Source organism: Electrophorus electricus, chromosome 13 (assembly GCF_041902795.1).
Source record: "Electrophorus electricus isolate QZ-2024a chromosome 13, ASM4190279v1, whole genome shotgun sequence".
In the NCBI taxonomy this organism is placed as follows: Eukaryota; Metazoa; Chordata; class Actinopteri; order Gymnotiformes; family Gymnotidae; genus Electrophorus; species Electrophorus electricus.
In genome coordinates, this window is record NC_137509.1 from 19666352 (window position 1) to 19684819 (window position 18468).

Here is an 18468-nt window from a genome sequence, read left to right on the forward strand (position 1 = left end):
GATGTGAAATGCAGTGATTAATTAAAAAAACTATCTGTTAGCACCTGGGAATAGCAGATGCTGTAAGTTTTTGTTGCATCACTTTACTTTAATCTGCAACTGACAAGCTTGTATGTGAAGTGTACAGATTAAATAGAAATATTTTAGTACCAGGGAATAGCAGGTGCTGTAAGATTGTTTGCATCCCTTTAATTTATGTTCAAGCTATCATGTTCAAATTTGAAGTGCAGTGAATAATTAGTGCCTCCGTATACCAGCTCCGTATTGTAAGCTTTTATTGCATCATTTAATTACATTCAAGATAACATTCTAGAATGTCAAGTGCAGGGATTAATAAAAAAAATTGTCAGATTGGTCTTTGATCATATTTGCTATGATTAGGCAATTTGAGTAAGTGTTTAAGGCTTACGGCCACACCAGCTTGAGAACGCCCAATCTCATCTGACCTTGGAAGCTAAGCAAGTTTGGGCCTGAATAGTACTGCGGTGGGACCCTACCTAGGAATACCAGGTGCTGTAAGCTTTTCTTGCATCACTTTAATTTACTTTCAAGCTGACATGCTCAAATGTGAAGTGCAGTGATTAATAAAAAAAACTATCTGTTAGCACCTGGGAATAGCAGATGCTGTAAGTTTTTTTTGCATCACTTTCATTTACTCTCCAACTCACATGCCTGAATGTGAAGTGCAGTGATTCATCACAAAACTATATGTTAGCACATTGGACTACGAGATGCTGTAAGCTTCTCTTGCATCACTTTAATTTACTGTCAAGATGACATGCTAGGATGTGAAATGCAGTGATTAATTAAAAAAACTATCTGTTAGCACCTGGGAATAGCAGATGCTGTAAGTTTTTGTTGCATCACTTTACTTTAATCTGCAACTGACAAGCTTGTATGTGAAGTGTACAGATTAAATAGAAATATTTTAGTACCAGGGAATAGCAGGTCCTGTAAGATTGTTTGCATCCCTTTAATTTATGTTCAAGCTATCATGTTCAAATTTGAAGTGCAGTGAATAATTAGTGCCTCCGTATACCAGCTCCGTATTGTAAGCTTTTATTGCATCATTTAATTACATTCAAGATAACATTCTAGAATGTCAAGTGCAGGGATTAATAAAAAAAATTGTCAGATTGGTCTTTGATCATATTTGCTATGATTAGGCAATTTGAGTAAGTGTTTAAGGCTTACGGCCACACCAGCTTGAGAACGCCCAATCTCATCTGACCTTGGAAGCTAAGCAAGTTTGGGCCTGAATAGTACTGAGGTGGGACCCTACCTAGGAATACCAGGTGCTGTAAGCTTTTCTTGCATCACTTTAATTTACTTTCAAGCTGACATGCTCAAATGTGAAGTGCAGTGATTAATAAAAAAAACTATCTGTTAGCACCTGGGAATAGCAGATGCTGTAAGTTTTTTTTGCATCACTTTCATTTACTCTCCAACTCACATGCCTGAATGTGAAGTGCAGTGATTCCTCAAAAATCTATCTGTTAGCACCTTGGACTACGAGATGCTTTAAGCTTCTCTTGCATCACTTTAATTTACTTTCAAGATGACATGCTAGGATGTGAAGTGCAGTGATTAATTAAAAAAACTATCTGTTAGCACCTGGGAATAGCAAATGCTGTAAGTTTTTGTTGCATCACTTTACTTTAATCTGCAACTGACAAGCTTGTATGTGAAGTGTACAGATTAAATAGAAATATTTTAGTACCAGGGAATAGCAGGTGCTGTAAGATTGTATTGCATCCCTTTAATTTATGTTCAAGCTATCATGTCTAAATTTGAAGTGCAGTGAATAATTAACTCAAACTATCTGTTAGCACCTGGGAATAGCAGATGCTGTAAGTTTTTTTTGCATCACTTTCATTTACTCTCCAACTCACATGCCTGAATGTGAAGTGCAGTGATTCATCAAAAAACTATATGTTAGCACATTGGACTACGAGATGCTGTAAGCTTCTCTTGCATCACTTTAATTTACTGTCAAGATGACATGCTAGGATGTGAAATGCAGTGATTAATTAAAAAAAACTATCTGTTAGCACCTGGGAATAGCAGATGCTGTAAGTTTTTGTTGCATCACTTTAATTTAATCTACAACTGACAAGCTTGTATGTGAAGTGTACAGATTAAATAGAAATATTTTAGTACCAGGGAATAGCAGGTGCTGTAAGATTGTTTGCATCCCTTTAATTTATGTTCAATCTATCATGTTCAAATTTGAAGTGCAGTGAATAATTAGTGCCTCAGTATACCAGCTCCGTATTGTAAGCTTTTATTGGATCATTTAATTACATTCAAGATAACATTCTAGAATGTCAAGTGCAGGGATTAATAAAAAAAATTGTCAGATTGGTCTTTGATCATATTTGCTATGATTAGGCAATTTGAGTAAGTGTTTAAGGCTTACGGCCACACCAGCTTGAGAACGCCCAATCTCATCTGACCTTGGAAGCTAAGCAAGTTTGGGCCTGAATAGTACTGAGGTGGGACCCTACCTAGGAATACCAGGTGCTGTAAGCTTTTCTTGCATCACTTTAATTTACTTTCAAGCTGACATGCTCAAATGTGAAGTGCAGTGATTAATAAAAAAAACTATCTGTTAGCACCTGGGAATAGCAGATGCTGTAAGTTTTTTTTGCATCACTTTCATTTACTCTCCAACTCACATGCCTGAATGTGAAGTGCAGTGATTCCTCAAAAATCTATCTGTTAGCACCTTGGACTACGAGATGCTGTAAGCTTCTCTTGCATCACTTTAATTTACTTTCAAGATGACATGCTAGGATGTGAAGTGCAGTGATTAATTAAAAAAACTATCTGTTAGCACCTGGGAATAGCAAATGCTGTAAGTTTTTGTTGCATCACTTTACTTTAATCTGCAACTGACAAGCTTGTATGTGAAGTGTACAGATTAAATAGAAATATTTTAGTACCAGGGAATAGCAGGTGCTGTAAGATTGTATTGCATCCCTTTAATTTATGTTCAAGCTATCATGTCTAAATTTGAAGTGCAGTGAATAATTAACTCAAACTATCTGTTAGCACCTGGGAATAGCAGATGCTGTAAGTTTTTTTTGCATCACTTTCATTTACTCTCCAACTCACATGCCTGAATGTGAAGTGCAGTGATTCATCAAAAAACTATATGTTAGCACATTGGACTACGAGATGCTGTAAGCTTCTCTTGCATCACTTTAATTTACTGTCAAGATGACATGCTAGGATGTGAAATGCAGTGATTAATTAAAAAAACTATCTGTTAGCACCTGGGAATAGCAGATGCTGTAAGTTTTTGTTGCATCACTTTACTTTAATCTGCAACTGACAAGCTTGTATGTGAAGTGTACAGATTAAATAGAAATATTTTAGTACCAGGGAATAGCAGGTGCTGTAAGATTGTTTGCATCCCTTTAATTTATGTTCAAGCTATCATGTTCAAATTTGAAGTGCAGTGAATAATTAGTGCCTCCGTATACCAGCTCCGTATTGTAAGCTTTTATTGCATCATTTAATTACATTCAAGATAACATTCTAGAATGTCAAGTGCAGGGATTAATAAAAAAAATTGTCAGATTGGTCTTTGATCATATTTGCTATGATTAGGCAATTTGAGTAAGTGTTTAAGGCTTACGGCCACACCAGCTTGAGAACGACCAATCTCATCTGACCTTGGAAGCTAAGCAAGTTTGGGCCTGAATAGTACTGCGGTGGGACCCTACCTAGGAATACCAGGTGCTGTAAGCTTTTCTTGCATCACTTTAATTTACTTTCAAGCTGACATGCTCAAATGTGAAGTGCAGTGATTAATAAAAAAAACTATCTGTTAGCACCTGGGAATAGCAGATGCTGTAAGTTTTTTTTGCATCACTTTCATTTACTCTCCAACTCACATGCCTGAATGTGAAGTGCAGTGATTCATCACAAAACTATATGTTAGCACATTGGACTACGAGATGCTGTAAGCTTCTCTTGCATCACTTTAATTTACTGTCAAGATGACATGCTAGGATGTGAAATGCAGTGATTAATTAAAAAAAACTATCTGTTAGCACCTGGGAATAGCAGATGCTGTAAGTTTTTGTTGCATCACTTTAATTTAATCTACAACTGACAAGCTTGTATGTGAAGTGTACAGATTAAATAGAAATATTTTAGTACCAGGGAATAGCAGGTGCTGTAAGATTGTTTGCATCCCTTTAATTTATGTTCAATCTATCATGTTCAAATTTGAAGTGCAGTGAATAATTAGTGCCTCAGTATACCAGCTCCGTATTGTAAGCTTTTATTGGATCATTTAATTACATTCAAGATAACATTCTAGAATGTCAAGTGCAGGGATTAATAAAAAAAATTGTCAGATTGGTCTTTGATCATATTTGCTATGATTAGGCAATTTGAGTAAGTGTTTAAGGCTTACGGCCACACCAGCTTGAGAACGCCCAATCTCATCTGACCTTGGAAGCTAAGCAAGTTTGGGCCTGAATAGTACTGAGGTGGGACCCTACCTAGGAATACCAGGTGCTGTAAGCTTTTCTTGCATCACTTTAATTTACTTTCAAGCTGACATGCTCAAATGTGAAGTGCAGTGATTAATAAAAAAAACTATCTGTTAGCACCTGGGAATAGCAGATGCTGTAAGTTTTTTTTGCATCACTTTCATTTACTCTCCAACTCACATGCCTGAATGTGAAGTGCAGTGATTCCTCAAAAATCTATCTGTTAGCACCTTGGACTACGAGATGCTGTAAGCTTCTCTTGCATCACTTTAATTTACTTTCAAGATGACATGCTAGGATGTGAAGTGCAGTGATTAATTAAAAAAACTATCTGTTAGCACCTGGGAATAGCAAATGCTGTAAGTTTTTGTTGCATCACTTTACTTTAATCTGCAACTGACAAGCTTGTATGTGAAGTGTACAGATTAAATAGAAATATTTTAGTACCAGGGAATAGCAGGTGCTGTAAGATTGTATTGCATCCCTTTAATTTATGTTCAAGCTATCATGTCTAAATTTGAAGTGCAGTGAATAATTAACTCAAACTATCTGTTAGCACCTGGGAATAGCAGATGCTGTAAGTTTTTTTTGCATCACTTTCATTTACTCTCCAACTCACATGCCTGAATGTGAAGTGCAGTGATTCATCAAAAAACTATATGTTAGCACATTGGACTACGAGATGCTGTAAGCTTCTCTTGCATCACTTTAATTTACTGTCAAGATGACATGCTAGGATGTGAAATGCAGTGATTAATTAAAAAAACTATCTGTTAGCACCTGGGAATAGCAGATGCTGTAAGTTTTTGTTGCATCACTTTACTTTAATCTGCAACTGACAAGCTTGTATGTGAAGTGTACAGATTAAATAGAAATATTTTAGTACCAGGGAATAGCAGGTGCTGTAAGATTGTTTGCATCCCTTTAATTTATGTTCAAGCTATCATGTTCAAATTTGAAGTGCAGTGAATAATTAGTGCCTCCGTATACCAGCTCCGTATTGTAAGCTTTTATTGCATCATTTAATTACATTCAAGATAACATTCTAGAATGTCAAGTGCAGGGATTAATAAAAAAAATTGTCAGATTGGTCTTTGATCATATTTGCTATGATTAGGCAATTTGAGTAAGTGTTTAAGGCTTACGGCCACACCAGCTTGAGAACGCCCAATCTCATCTGACCTTGGAAGCTAAGCAAGTTTGGGCCTGAATAGTACTGCGGTGGGACCCTACCTAGGAATACCAGGTGCTGTAAGCTTTTCTTGCATCACTTTAATTTACTTTCAAGCTGACATGCTCAAATGTGAAGTGCAGTGATTAATAAAAAAAACTATCTGTTAGCACCTGGGAATAGCAGATGCTGTAAGTTTTTTTTGCATCACTTTCATTTACTCTCCAACTCACATGCCTGAATGTGAAGTGCAGTGATTCATCACAAAACTATATGTTAGCACATTGGACTACGAGATGCTGTAAGCTTCTCTTGCATCACTTTAATTTACTGTCAAGATGACATGCTAGGATGTGAAATGCAGTGATTAATTAAAAAAAACTATCTGTTAGCACCTGGGAATAGCAGATGCTGTAAGTTTTTGTTGCATCACTTTAATTTAATCTACAACTGACAAGCTTGTATGTGAAGTGTACAGATTAAATAGAAATATTTTAGTACCAGGGAATAGCAGGTGCTGTAAGATTGTTTGCATCCCTTTAATTTATGTTCAATCTATCATGTTCAAATTTGAAGTGCAGTGAATAATTAGTGCCTCAGTATACCAGCTCCGTATTGTAAGCTTTTATTGGATCATTTAATTACATTCAAGATAACATTCTAGAATGTCAAGTGCAGGGATTAATAAAAAAAATTGTCAGATTGGTCTTTGATCATATTTGCTATGATTAGGCAATTTGAGTAAGTGTTTAAGGCTTACGGCCACACCAGCTTGAGAACGCCCAATCTCATCTGACCTTGGAAGCTAAGCAAGTTTGGGCCTGAATAGTACTGAGGTGGGACCCTACCTAGGAATACCAGGTGCTGTAAGCTTTTCTTGCATCACTTTAATTTACTTTCAAGCTGACATGCTCAAATGTGAAGTGCAGTGATTAATAAAAAAAACTATCTGTTAGCACCTGGGAATAGCAGATGCTGTAAGTTTTTTTTGCATCACTTTCATTTACTCTCCAACTCACATGCCTGAATGTGAAGTGCAGTGATTCCTCAAAAATCTATCTGTTAGCACCTTGGACTACGAGATGCTGTAAGCTTCTCTTGCATCACTTTAATTTACTTTCAAGATGACATGCTAGGATGTGAAGTGCAGTGATTAATTAAAAAAACTATCTGTTAGCACCTGGGAATAGCAAATGCTGTAAGTTTTTGTTGCATCACTTTACTTTAATCTGCAACTGACAAGCTTGTATGTGAAGTGTACAGATTAAATAGAAATATTTTAGTACCAGGGAATAGCAGGTGCTGTAAGATTGTATTGCATCCCTTTAATTTATGTTCAAGCTATCATGTTCAAATTTGAAGTGCAGTGAATAATTAACTCAAACTATCTGTTAGCACCTGGGAATAGCAGATGCTGTAAGTTTTTTTTGCATCACTTTCATTTACTCTCCAACTCACATGCCTGAATGTGAAGTGCAGTGATTCATCAAAAAACTATATGTTAGCACATTGGACTACGAGATGCTGTAAGCTTCTCTTGCATCACTTTAATTTACTGTCAAGATGACATGCTAGGATGTGAAATGCAGTGATTAATTAAAAAAAACTATCTGTTAGCACCTGGGAATAGCAGATGCTGTAAGTTTTTGTTGCATCACTTTACTTTAATCTGCAACTGACAAGCTTGTATGTGAAGTGTACAGATTAAATAGAAATATTTTAGTACCAGGGAATAGCAGGTGCTGTAAGATTGTTTGCATCCCTTTAATTTATGTTCAATCTATCATGTTCAAATTTGAAGTGCAGTGAATAATTAGTGCCTCAGTATACCAGCTCCGTATTGTAAGCTTTTATTGGATCATTTAATTACATTCAAGATAACATTCTAGAATGTCAAGTGCAGGGATTAATAAAAAAAATTGTCAGATTGGTCTTTGATCATATTTGCTATGATTAGGCAATTTGAGTAAGTGTTTAAGGCTTACGGCCACACCAGCTTGAGAACGCCCAATCTCATCTGACCTTGGAAGCTAAGCAAGTTTGGGCCTGAATAGTACTGAGGTGGGACCCTACCTAGGAATACCAGGTGCTGTAAGCTTTTCTTGCATCACTTTAATTTACTTTCAAGCTGACATGCTCAAATGTGAAGTGCAGTGATTAATAAAAAAAACTATCTGTTAGCACCTGGGAATAGCAGATGCTGTAAGTTTTTTTTGCATCACTTTCATTTACTCTCCAACTCACATGCCTGAATGTGAAGTGCAGTGATTCCTCAAAAATCTATCTGTTAGCACCTTGGACTACGAGATGCTGTAAGCTTCTCTTGCATCACTTTAATTTACTTTCAAGATGACATGCTAGGATGTGAAGTGCAGTGATTAATTAAAAAAACTATCTGTTAGCACCTGGGAATAGCAAATGCTGTAAGTTTTTGTTGCATCACTTTACTTTAATCTGCAACTGACAAGCTTGTATGTGAAGTGTACAGATTAAATAGAAATATTTTAGTACCAGGGAATAGCAGGTGCTGTAAGATTGTATTGCATCCCTTTAATTTATGTTCAAGCTATCATGTTCAAATTTGAAGTGCAGTGAATAATTAACTCAAACTATCTGTTAGCACCTGGGAATAGCAGATGCTGTAAGTTTTTTTTGCATCACTTTCATTTACTCTCCAACTCACATGCCTGAATGTGAAGTGCAGTGATTCATCAAAAAACTATATGTTAGCACATTGGACTACGAGATGCTGTAAGCTTCTCTTGCATCACTTTAATTTACTGTCAAGATGACATGCTAGGATGTGAAATGCAGTGATTAATTAAAAAAAACTATCTGTTAGCACCTGGGAATAGCAGATGCTGTAAGTTTTTGTTGCATCACTTTACTTTAATCTGCAACTGACAAGCTTGTATGTGAAGTGTACAGATTAAATAGAAATATTTTAGTACCAGGGAATAGCAGGTGCTGTAAGATTGTTTGCATCCCTTTAATTTATGTTCAATCTATCATGTTCAAATTTGAAGTGCAGTGAATAATTAGTGCCTCAGTATACCAGCTCCGTATTGTAAGCTTTTATTGCATCATTTAATTACATTCAAGATAACATTCTAGAATGTCAAGTGCAGGGATTAATAAAAAAAATTGTCAGATTGGTCTTTGATCATATTTGCTATGATTAGGCAATTTGAGTAAGTGTTTAAGGCTTACGGCCACACCAGCTTGAGAACGCCCAATCTCATCTGACCTTGGAAGCTAAGCAAGTTTGGGCCTGAATAGTACTGAGGTGGGACCCTACCTAGGAATACCAGGTGCTGTAAGCTTTTCTTGCATCACTTTAATTTACTTTCAAGCTGACATGCTCAAATGTGAAGTGCAGTGATTAATAAAAAAAACTATCTGTTAGCACCTGGGAATAGCAGATGCTGTAAGTTTTTTTTGCATCACTTTCATTTACTCTCCAACTCACATGCCTGAATGTGAAGTGCAGTGATTCCTCAAAAATCTATCTGTTAGCACCTTGGACTACGAGATGCTGTAAGCTTCTCTTGCATCACTTTAATTTACTTTCAAGATGACATGCTAGGATGTGAAGTGCAGTGATTAATTAAAAAAACTATCTGTTAGCACCTGGGAATAGCAAATGCTGTAAGTTTTTGTTGCATCACTTTACTTTAATCTGCAACTGACAAGCTTGTATGTGAAGTGTACAGATTAAATAGAAATATTTTAGTACCAGGGAATAGCAGGTGCTGTAAGATTGTATTGCATCCCTTTAATTTATGTTCAAGCTATCATGTTCAAATTTGAAGTGCAGTGAATAATTAACTCAAACTATCTGTTAGCACCTGGGAATAGCAGATGCTGTAAGTTTTTTTTGCATCACTTTCATTTACTCTCCAACTCACATGCCTGAATGTGAAGTGCAGTGATTCATCAAAAAACTATATGTTAGCACATTGGACTACGAGATGCTGTAAGCTTCTCTTGCATCACTTTAATTTACTGTCAAGATGACATGCTAGGATGTGAAATGCAGTGATTAATTAAAAAAAACTATCTGTTAGCACCTGGGAATAGCAGATGCTGTAAGTTTTTGTTGCATCACTTTACTTTAATCTGCAACTGACAAGCTTGTATGTGAAGTGTACAGATTAAATAGAAATATTTTAGTACCAGGGAATAGCAGGTGCTGTAAGATTGTTTGCATCCCTTTAATTTATGTTCAATCTATCATGTTCAAATTTGAAGTGCAGTGAATAATTAGTGCCTCAGTATACCAGCTCCGTATTGTAAGCTTTTATTGCATCATTTAATTACATTCAAGATAACATTCTAGAATGTCAAGTGCAGGGATTAATAAAAAAAATTGTCAGATTGGTCTTTGATCATATTTGCTATGATTAGGCAATTTGAGTAAGTGTTTAAGGCTTACGGCCACACCAGCTTGAGAACGCCCAATCTCATCTGACCTTGGAAGCTAAGCAAGTTTGGGCCTGAATAGTACTGAGGTGGGACCCTACCTAGGAATACCAGGTGCTGTAAGCTTTTCTTGCATCACTTTAATTTACTTTCAAGCTGACATGCTCAAATGTGAAGTGCAGTGATTAATAAAAAAAACTATCTGTTAGCACCTGGGAATAGCAGATGCTGTAAGTTTTTTTTGCATCACTTTCATTTACTCTCCAACTCACATGCCTGAATGTGAAGTGCAGTGATTCCTCAAAAATCTATCTGTTAGCACCTTGGACTACGAGATGCTGTAAGCTTCTCTTGCATCACTTTAATTTACTTTCAAGATGACATGCTAGGATGTGAAGTGCAGTGATTAATTAAAAAAACTATCTGTTAGCACCTGGGAATAGCAAATGCTGTAAGTTTTTGTTGCATCACTTTACTTTAATCTGCAACTGACAAGCTTGTATGTGAAGTGTACAGATTAAATAGAAATATTTTAGTACCAGGGAATAGCAGGTGCTGTAAGATTGTATTGCATCCCTTTAATTTATGTTCAAGCTATCATGTTCAAATTTGAAGTGCAGTGAATAATTAACTCAAACTATCTGTTAGCACCTGGGAATAGCAGATGCTGTAAGTTTTTTTTGCATCACTTTCATTTACTCTCCAACTCACATGCCTGAATGTGAAGTGCAGTGATTCATCAAAAAAACTATATGTTAGCACATTGGACTACGAGATGCTGTAAGCTTCTCTTGCATCACTTTAATTTACTGTCAAGATGACATGCTAGGATGTGAAATGCAGTGATTAATTAAAAAAAACTATCTGTTAGCATCTGGGAATAGCAGATGCTGTAAGTTTTTGTTGCATCACTTTACTTTAATCTACAACTGACAAGCTTGTATGTGAAGTGTACAGATTAAATAGAAATATTTTAGTACCAGGGAATAGCAGGTGCTGTAAGATTGTTTGCATCCCTTTAATTTATGTTCAATCTATCATGTTCAAATTTGAAGTGCAGTGAATAATTAGTGCCTCAGTATACCAGCTCCGTATTGTAAGCTTTTATTGGATCATTTAATTACATTCAAGATAACATTCTAGAATGTCAAGTGCAGGGATTAATAAAAAAAATTGTCAGATTGGTCTTTGATCATATTTGCTATGATTAGGCAATTTGAGTAAGTGTTTAAGGCTTACGGCCACACCAGCTTGAGAACGCCCAATCTCATCTGACCTTGGAAGCTAAGCAAGTTTGGGCCTGAATAGTACTGAGGTGGGACCCTACCTAGGAATACCAGGTGCTGTAAGCTTTTCTTGCATCACTTTAATTTACTTTCAAGCTGACATGCTCAAATGTGAAGTGCAGTGATTAATAAAAAAAACTATCTGTTAGCACCTGGGAATAGCAGATGCTGTAAGTTTTTTTTGCATCACTTTCATTTACTCTCCAACTCACATGCCTGAATGTGAAGTGCAGTGATTCCTCAAAAATCTATCTGTTAGCACCTTGGACTACGAGATGCTGTAAGCTTCTCTTGCATCACTTTAATTTACTTTCAAGATGACATGCTAGGATGTGAAGTGCAGTGATTAATTAAAAAAACTATCTGTTAGCACCTGGGAATAGCAAATGCTGTAAGTTTTTGTTGCATCACTTTACTTTAATCTGCAACTGACAAGCTTGTATGTGAAGTGTACAGATTAAATAGAAATATTTTAGTACCAGGGAATAGCAGGTGCTGTAAGATTGTATTGCATCCCTTTAATTTATGTTCAAGCTATCATGTTCAAATTTGAAGTGCAGTGAATAATTAACTCAAACTATCTGTTAGCACCTGGGAATAGCAGATGCTGTAAGTTTTTTTTGCATCACTTTCATTTACTCTCCAACTCACATGCCTGAATGTGAAGTGCAGTGATTCATCAAAAAACTATATGTTAGCACATTGGACTACGAGATGCTGTAAGCTTCTCTTGCATCACTTTAATTTACTGTCAAGATGACATGCTAGGATGTGAAATGCAGTGATTAATTAAAAAAAACTATCTGTTAGCACCTGGGAATAGCAGATGCTGTAAGTTTTTGTTGCATCACTTTACTTTAATCTACAACTGACAAGCTTGTATGTGAAGTGTACAGATTAAATAGAAATATTTTAGTACCAGGGAATAGCAGGTGCTGTAAGATTGTTTGCATCCCTTTAATTTATGTTCAATCTATCATGTTCAAATTTGAAGTGCAGTGAATAATTAGTGCCTCAGTATACCAGCTCCGTATTGTAAGCTTTTATTGGATCATTTAATTACATTCAAGATAACATTCTAGAATGTCAAGTGCAGGGATTAATAAAAAAAATTGTCAGATTGGTCTTTGATCATATTTGCTATGATTAGGCAATTTGAGTAAGTGTTTAAGGCTTACGGCCACACCAGCTTGAGAACGCCCAATCTCATCTGACCTTGGAAGCTAAGCAAGTTTGGGCCTGAATAGTACTGAGGTGGGACCCTACCTAGGAATACCAGGTGCTGTAAGCTTTTCTTGCATCACTTTAATTTACTTTCAAGCTGACATGCTCAAATGTGAAGTGCAGTGATTAATAAAAAAAACTATCTGTTAGCACCTGGGAATAGCAGATGCTGTAAGTTTTTTTTGCATCACTTTCATTTACTCTCCAACTCACATGCCTGAATGTGAAGTGCAGTGATTCCTCAAAAATCTATCTGTTAGCACCTTGGACTACGAGATGCTGTAAGCTTCTCTTGCATCACTTTAATTTACTTTCAAGATGACATGCTAGGATGTGAAGTGCAGTGATTAATTAAAAAAACTATCTGTTAGCACCTGGGAATAGCAAATGCTGTAAGTTTTTGTTGCATCACTTTACTTTAATCTGCAACTGACAAGCTTGTATGTGAAGTGTACAGATTAAATAGAAATATTTTAGTACCAGGGAATAGCAGGTGCTGTAAGATTGTATTGCATCCCTTTAATTTATGTTCAAGCTATCATGTTCAAATTTGAAGTGCAGTGAATAATTAACTCAAACTATCTGTTAGCACCTGGGAATAGCAGATGCTGTAAGTTTTTTTTGCATCACTTTCATTTACTCTCCAACTCACATGCCTGAATGTGAAGTGCAGTGATTCATCAAAAAACTATATGTTAGCACATTGGACTACGAGATGCTGTAAGCTTCTCTTGCATCACTTTAATTTACTGTCAAGATGACATGCTAGGATGTGAAATGCAGTGATTAATTAAAAAAAACTATCTGTTAGCACCTGGGAATAGCAGATGCTGTAAGTTTTTGTTGCATCACTTTACTTTAATCTACAACTGACAAGCTTGTATGTGAAGTGTACAGATTAAATAGAAATATTTTAGTACCAGGGAATAGCAGGTGCTGTAAGATTGTTTGCATCCCTTTAATTTATGTTCAATCTATCATGTTCAAATTTGAAGTGCAGTGAATAATTTGTGCCTCAGTATACCAGCTCCGTATTGTAAGCTTTTATTGCATCATTTAATTACATTCAAGATAACATTCTAGAATGTCAAGTGCAGGGATTAATAAAAAAAAATGTCAGATTGGTCTTTGATCATATTTGCGATGATTAGGCAATTTGAGTAAGTGTTTAAGGCTTACGGCCACACCAGCTTGAGAACGCCCAATCTCATCTGACCTTGGAAGCTAAGCAAGTTTGGGCCTGAATAGTACTGAGGTGGGACCCTACCTAGGAATACCAGGTGCTGTAAGCTTTTCTTGCATCACTTTAATTTACTTTCAAGCTGACATGCTCAAATGTGAAGTGCAGTGATTAATAAAAAAAACTATCTGTTAGCACCTGGGAATAGCAGATGCTGTAAGTTTTTTTTGCATCACTTTCATTTACTCTCCAACTCACATGCCTGAATGTGAAGTGCAGTGATTCCTCAAAAATCTATCTGTTAGCACCTTGGACTACGAGATGCTGTAAGCTTCTCTTGCATCACTTTAATTTACTTTCAAGATGACATGCTAGGATGTGAATTGCAGTGATTAATTAAAAAAACTATCTGTTAGCACCTGGGAATAGCAAATGCTGTAAGTTTTTGTTGCATCACTTTACTTTAATCTGCAACTGACAAGCTTGTATGTGAAGTGTACAGATTAAATAGAAATATTTTAGTACCAGGGAATAGCAGGTGCTGTAAGATTGTATTGCATCCCTTTAATTTATGTTCAAGCTATCATGTTCAAATTTGAAGTGCAGTGAATAATTAACTCAAACTATCTGTTAGCACCTGGGAATAGCAGATGCTGTAAGTTTTTTTTGCATCACTTTCATTTACTCTCCAACTCACATGCCTGAATGTGAAGTGCAGTGATTCATCAAAAAACTATATGTTAGCACATTGGACTACGAGATGCTGTAAGCTTCTCTTGCATCACTTTAATTTACTGTCAAGATGACATGCTAGGATGTGAAATGCAGTGATTCATTAAAAAAAACTATCTGTTAGCACCTGGGAATAGCAGATGCTGTAAGTTTTTGTTGCATCACTTTACTTTAATCTGCAACTGACAAGCTTGTATGTGAAGTGTACAGATTAAATAGAAATATTTTAGTACCAGGGAATAGCAGGTGCTGTAAGATTGTTTGCATCCCTTTAATTTATGTTCAATCTATCATGTTCAAATTTGAAGTGCAGTGAATAATTAGTGCCTCAGTATACCAGCTCCGTATTGTAAGCTTTTATTGCATCATTTAATTACATTCAAGATAACATTCTAGAATGTCAAGTGCAGGGATTAATAAAAAAAATTGTCAGATTGGTCTTTGATCATATTTGCTATGATTAGGCAATTTGAGTAAGTGTTTCAGGCTTACGGCCACACCAGCTTGAGAACGCCCAATCTCATCTGACCTTGGAAGCTAAGCAAGTTTGGGCCTGAATAGTACTGAGGTGGGACCCTACCTAGGAATACCAGGTGCTGTAAGCTTTTCTTGCATCACTTTAATTTACTTTCAAGCTGACATGCTCAAATGTGAAGTGCAGTGATTAATAAAAAAAACTATCTGTGAGCACCTGGGAATAGCAGATGCTGTAAGTTTTTTTTGCATCACTTTCATTTACTCTCCAACTCACATGCCTGAATGTGAAGTGCAGTGATTCCTCAAAAATCTATCTGTTAGCACCTTGGACTACGAGATGCTGTAAGCTTCTCTTGCATCACTTTAATTTACTTTCAAGATGACATGCTAGGATGTGAATTGCAGTGATTAATTAAAAAAACTATCTGTTAGCACCTGGGAATAGCAAATGCTGTAAGTTTTTGTTGCATCACTTTACTTTAATCTGCAACTGACAAGCTTGTATGTGAAGTGTACAGATTAAATAGAAATATTTTAGTACCAGGGAATAGCAGGTGCTGTAAGATTGTATTGCATCCCTTTAATTTATGTTCAAGCTATCATGTTCAAATTTGAAGTGCAGTGAATAATTAACTCAAACTATCTGTTAGCACCTGGGAATAGCAGATGCTGTAAGTTTTTTTTGCATCACTTTCATTTACTCTCCAACTCACATGCCTGAATGTGAAGTGCAGTGATTCATCAAAAAACTATATGTTAGCACATTGGACTACGAGATGCTGTAAGCTTCTCTTGCATCACTTTAATTTACTGTCAAGATGACATGCTAGGATGTGAAATGCAGTGATTAATTAAAAAAAACTATCTGTTAGCACCTGGGAATAGCAGATGCTGTAAGTTTTTGTTGCATCACTTTACTTTAATCTGCAACTGACAAGCTTGTATGTGAAGTGTACAGATTAAATAGAAATATTTTAGTACCAGGGAATAGCAGGTGCTGTAAGATTGTTTGCATCCCTTTAATTTATGTTCAATCTATCATGTTCAAATTTGAAGTGCAGTGAATAATTAGTGCCTCAGTATACCAGCTCCGTATTGTAAGCTTTTATTGCATCATTTAATTACATTCAAGATAACATTCTAGAATGTCAAGTGCAGGGATTAATAAAAAAAATTGTCAGATTGGTCTTTGATCATATTTGCTATGATTAGGCAATTTGAGTAAGTGTTTCAGGCTTACGGCCACACCAGCTTGAGAACGCCCAATCTCATCTGACCTTGGAAGCTAAGCAAGTTTGGGCCTGAATAGTACTGAGGTGGGACCCTACCTAGGAATACCAGGTGCTGTAAGCTTTTCTTGCATCACTTTAATTTACTTTCAAGCTGACATGCTCAAATGTGAAGTGCAGTGATTAATAAAAAAAACTATCTGTGAGCACCTGGGAATAGCAGATGCTGTAAGTTTTTTTTGCATCACTTTCATTTACTCTCCAACTCACATGCCTGAATGTGAAGTGCAGTGATTCCTCAAAAATCTATCTGTTAGCACCTTGGACTACGAGATGCTGTAAGCTTCTCTTGCATCACTTTAATTTACTTTCAAGATGACATGCTAGGATGTGAATTGCAGTGATTAATTAAAAAAACTATCTGTTAGCACCTGGGAATAGCAAATGCTGTAAGTTTTTGTTGCATCACTTTACTTTAATCTGCAACTGACAAGCTTGTATGTGAAGTGTACAGATTAAATAGAAATATTTTAGTACCAGGGAATAGCAGGTGCTGTAAGATTGTATTGCATCCCTTTAATTTATGTTCAAGCTATCATGTTCAAATTTGAAGTGCAGTGAATAATTAACTCAAACTATCTGTTAGCACCTGGGAATAGCAGATGCTGTAAGTTTTTTTTGCATCACTTTCATTTACTCTCCAACTCACATGCCTGAATGTGAAGTGCAGTGATTCATCAAAAAACTATATGTTAGCACATTGGACTACGAGATGCTGTAAGCTTCTCTTGCATCACTTTAATTTACTGTCAAGATGACATGCTAGGATGTGAAATGCAGTGATTAATTAAAAAAAACTATCTGTTAGCACCTGGGAATAGCAGATGCTGTAAGTTTTTGTTGCATCACTTTACTTTAATCTGCAACTGACAAGCTTGTATGTGAAGTGTACAGATTAAATAGAAATATTTTAGTACCAGGGAATAGCAGGTGCTGTAAGATTGTTTGCATCCCTTTAATTTATGTTCAATCTATCATGTTCAAATTTGAAGTGCAGTGAATAATTAGTGCCTCATTATACCAGCTCCGTATTGTAAGCTTTTATTGCATCATTTAATTACATTCAAGATAACATTCTAGAATGTCAAGTGCAGGGATTAATAAAAAAAATTGTCAGATTGGTCTTTGATCATATTTGCTATGATTAGGCAATTTGAGTAAGTGTTTCAGGCTTACGGCCACACCAGCTTGAGAACGCCCAATCTCATCTGACCTTGGAAGCTAAGCAAGTTTGGGCCTGAATAGTACTGAGGTGGGACCCTACCTAGGAATACCAGGTGCTGTAAGCTTTTCTTGCATCACTTTAATTTACTTTCAAGCTGACATGCTCAAATGTGAAGTGCAGTGATTAATAAAAAAAACTATCTGTGAGCACCTGGGAATAGCAGATGCTGTAAGTTTTTTTTGCATCACTTTCATTTACTCTCCAACTCACATGCCTGAATGTGAAGTGCAGTGATTCCTCAAAAATCTATCTGTTAGCACCTTGGACTACGAGATGCTGTAAGCTTCTCTTGCATCACTTTAATTTACTTTCAAGATGACATGCTAGGATGTGAATTGCAGTGATTAATTAAAAAAACTATCTGTTAGCACCTGGGAATAGCAAATGCTGTAAGTTTTTGTTGCATCACTTTACTTTAATCTGCAACTGACAAGCTTGTATGTGAAGTGTACAGATTAAATAGAAATATTTTAGTACCAGGGAATAGCAGGTGCTGTAAGATTGTATTGCATCCCTTTAATTTATGTTCAAGCTATCATGTTCAAATTTGAAGTGCAGTGAATAATTAACTCAAACTATCTGTTAGCACCTGGGAATAGCAGATGCTGTAAGTTTTTTTTGCATCACTTTCATTTACTCTCCAACTCACATGCCTGAATGTGAAGTGCAGTGATTCATCAAAAAACTGTATGTTAGCACATTGGACTACGAGATGCTGTAAGCTTCTCTTGCATCACTTTAATTTACTGTCAAGATGACATGCTAGGATGTGAAATGCAGTGATTAATTAAAAAAAACTATCTGTTAGCACCTGGGAATAGCAGATGCTGTAAGTTTTTGTTGCATCACTTTACTTTAATCTACAACTGACAAGCTTGTATGTGAAGTGTACAGATTAAATAGAAATATTTTAGTACCAGGGAATAGCAGGTGCTGTAAGATTGTTTGCATCCC

The 18468-nt window shown here is 36.1% G+C and overlaps 16 pseudogenes; all 16 read left to right on the plus strand.

The window, feature by feature from the left end:
* Window positions 1-403: 403 nt before the first annotated feature.
* On the plus strand, window positions 404-522 carry LOC145644304 (5S ribosomal RNA; annotated as a pseudogene).
* Window positions 523-1188: 666 nt separating this feature from the next.
* On the plus strand, window positions 1189-1307 carry LOC145646386 (5S ribosomal RNA; annotated as a pseudogene).
* Window positions 1308-2413: 1106 nt separating this feature from the next.
* Window positions 2414-2532, plus strand: LOC145646388 (5S ribosomal RNA; annotated as a pseudogene).
* Window positions 2533-3637: 1105 nt separating this feature from the next.
* On the plus strand, window positions 3638-3756 carry LOC145648962 (5S ribosomal RNA; annotated as a pseudogene).
* Window positions 3757-4423: 667 nt separating this feature from the next.
* Window positions 4424-4542, plus strand: LOC145646389 (5S ribosomal RNA; annotated as a pseudogene).
* A 1105-nt stretch (window positions 4543-5647) lies between these two features.
* LOC145644316 (5S ribosomal RNA) lies at window positions 5648-5766 on the plus strand (annotated as a pseudogene).
* A 667-nt stretch (window positions 5767-6433) lies between these two features.
* On the plus strand, window positions 6434-6552 carry LOC145646390 (5S ribosomal RNA; annotated as a pseudogene).
* Window positions 6553-7658: 1106 nt separating this feature from the next.
* LOC145646391 (5S ribosomal RNA) lies at window positions 7659-7777 on the plus strand (annotated as a pseudogene).
* A 1106-nt stretch (window positions 7778-8883) lies between these two features.
* LOC145646392 (5S ribosomal RNA) lies at window positions 8884-9002 on the plus strand (annotated as a pseudogene).
* A 1106-nt stretch (window positions 9003-10108) lies between these two features.
* LOC145646394 (5S ribosomal RNA) lies at window positions 10109-10227 on the plus strand (annotated as a pseudogene).
* Window positions 10228-11334: 1107 nt separating this feature from the next.
* Window positions 11335-11453, plus strand: LOC145646395 (5S ribosomal RNA; annotated as a pseudogene).
* A 1106-nt stretch (window positions 11454-12559) lies between these two features.
* LOC145646396 (5S ribosomal RNA) lies at window positions 12560-12678 on the plus strand (annotated as a pseudogene).
* A 1106-nt stretch (window positions 12679-13784) lies between these two features.
* On the plus strand, window positions 13785-13903 carry LOC145646397 (5S ribosomal RNA; annotated as a pseudogene).
* A 1106-nt stretch (window positions 13904-15009) lies between these two features.
* LOC145646398 (5S ribosomal RNA) lies at window positions 15010-15128 on the plus strand (annotated as a pseudogene).
* Window positions 15129-16234: 1106 nt separating this feature from the next.
* LOC145646399 (5S ribosomal RNA) lies at window positions 16235-16353 on the plus strand (annotated as a pseudogene).
* A 1106-nt stretch (window positions 16354-17459) lies between these two features.
* LOC145646400 (5S ribosomal RNA) lies at window positions 17460-17578 on the plus strand (annotated as a pseudogene).
* The last annotated feature ends 890 nt before the right edge of the window (window positions 17579-18468 follow it).